The sequence below is a fragment of the Anarrhichthys ocellatus genome, unplaced genomic scaffold, assembly GCF_004355925.1.
Source record: "Anarrhichthys ocellatus isolate YVR2014 unplaced genomic scaffold, GSC_Weel_1.0 scaffold105, whole genome shotgun sequence".
NCBI lineage: Eukaryota > Metazoa > Chordata > Actinopteri > Perciformes > Anarhichadidae > Anarrhichthys > Anarrhichthys ocellatus.
This window is the reverse complement of record NW_022280135.1, coordinates 697079-699793: the sequence shown is the minus strand read 5'-3', so window position 1 is coordinate 699793 and position 2715 is coordinate 697079.

The window sequence follows — 2715 nt, the reverse complement described above, 5'->3', positions numbered from 1 at the left end:
AGGGGATGATTTAGGGCGGGGCTACACGGTGATTGACAGGTCTCTACAAGAGAAGTATACGCAGCCTCTACGTCACTCCTCCTTAGTCCAGATATGGTCACTTCCTGTTCATTGGCTGCAAAAAACAACAAGATGGCGACGGCCAAATCGCCGAACTGGAGGCTTCAAAACGTCTACAAATCAATATGTTACGTCAAGACAACTACATCCACTTCTTATATACAGTAGCCACTGCTGTAGCAAGAAAGCATGGTGGAATTAGCAAGCGAGCTAATTAGCTAGCTGTCCGCTAGTTAGCTAGCTAGCCATATAATTCCACCATGCTTTAATGCTACACTGGCTACTCAAAATGAGCTGAACAAAGTTGTCACTCATCGTTACGACTCCACTGGTCGTTTGAGTCGTTGCTGTAAAACCTCAGTGATTCTGTGACTTTTGCTTTAAGTCATTTAAGTTTATACAGAAGTTAGCTCGCTACAACGTTCGCAATGGCAACGCTACACGTAAACATGGCCGCCGCTCTGACCATCCTGCTACATTAATTTGAATGGGAACGTTTGTTCTGTTCATATTTGTCTATCGTTAGTTATTGTTTTATCGTAATATTAGAACTTTTATAACTGGAATCAGGAACATTGAGAGCGTTTTTTAAGAAATGAGGAACAAAAGGTGACGTAATTATTCCTCAAATGTTCTGCTTTTTTCATGCAAACTTCAGCACAAGTTAACATAGAAAACTCTTGTTGATGAGCGTCTGTATGTGTTTTGATATTCTTTTTTGTTTTTTGTTGTTGATGCCCTGTAGTTTGTTTATGACACCTACACACAGAGCTCAGCGTATCCCACCATTCACCATGGTTTTGATAGGTTATTCCTCATTTACTTTATGATACTCTGTAGTCACTGTCCATCAGTCCTGCTAACAACCCCACAATGCAATGCACCACATTTGTATTGATATATATATATACTGTATATATATGTAAAATGATCTCTGCAGCTGTCAGTGGCGATCACAAAAAGATTTCGGACACGACCTTTTAGAAGTTTTGGTGTTGTGTAAAAAGACATAAATCGAAAACGTTACTTCCTGTTTATCTGTCACGCAGTTTGCAGACCAGCCTGAAGACTTTAAACCTTTTTTTCCTTCTTAAATCTTTGTTAACAACATGCCGAACACGAACAAGAACCAGCGCCAAGCTGCAACCGTGCTTGACCCTCCTGCAGCTGCTCCTCCTCCTCTTCGCAGCAATTAAATCCAAATCTGTTTGAAAAGCCAAACGAAGGCTCTGAGGTGACGTCCAATCAGACGGGACTAGCCTACTGTATCGTCACTGTGGCTGTTTAGCCACGTCGCCCGCTCACACTCCGCTCTTTCCCCCTTTACATTTTTAAGTGCCCTTTTCACGTGGAACATAAAGAGGAGAGATTAGAAGTGAGGAGGGGGGGAAATAAAAAAATAAATAAATTTGCAGCTATTTCCTGTTAATATCTTTCCCTTGTTGGGCTCTAATGAGAGGAGTCGCCCCTTCACTTTCAAGAGGGCTTAGCAGCAGTTAGCTGGCTCCAGGCTGCGGGGACAATAATCACATTTTAACTCAGCCTCACACCCCGAGTCCTCCACAATAACTCACACCACTTAATTCCCTCTTTCAGAAGCTGGTGATAAAACGCCAGAGGCTAAATTAATAGATGCTAATGGCCGCCTTCAATCAAAGCCGAGTGGGATCCAAAATCTGCCAGTAAGGCCTATTAATTAACATGTGGAGGAGGCAGGATGGGGAGGAAGAAGAAGCTCTGTGGTTCACACGGACCTCCGCTGGGCAGCCCATTGAAGGCTGAGGCAGGGGGGCTTTGTGGAGCCTTCCCCGGGCCACAATTAGAGGCTCCTGAATGGGCTGGCATTTGTCCTCCAGGTCCAAAAGCTGCACAGGAAGGGCCCGGGTCCGGGATGCATGGGTCGAAATCAGACATCCAAGTGGTGTCTGTGATCAGCGGAGCAGTGAGACGGAGAGACACGAGTCACAAAAGCATCGACTTTATACATTTTACTGTCTCTGCTGACTGACGGTGAGGACCACAAACTGACAACGACGCTCTTAAGGTCAATACTAATAAGACAGACGATATTGTTTTTTGCGCTTCTTCATGTCTCCAGTGAAAAGTCCCAGTAGCTCAGTCCATGGGGGCTGTGTTGGGGGCCAAAGGGATGCCGGTTCAAGTCCCTGCACCAACCAAGTGCAGAGCTTGGATTGGTAGCTGGGTAGACAGATGACCCCCGCCCCCCCCCAACGGGGCAACGTAGAAGTGCTCTTGAGCAAGCTACTGGACTCACCAACTGCTCCCTGGATAGTGGCTGTCAATATTAGGGTTAAATTGTCAAAATGTCTGTATTTTACAATTAAATGAGTCTCTTCATACAAATACTAAAGATAGATGCCCCTTTCTTTAAGAAGTTACAGCAGCGTATTTGCTTTCTTTAATAATAATAATAATAATACATTATATTTGTATAGTGCTTTAAAAGGTACTCAAAGACACTTTACATGATAAAAAACAGAAACAATAGCAGTGACAATATAAACAAAATATATGACATAACAATAAGGAACAGCACAAAGAAACATACATAACTAACTTTACAGGTTAAAAGCAGATGTTGTAGACTTAGATCTTTCGTAGACCAGATAATTGCATCTGTTTCTTTAAATTCAC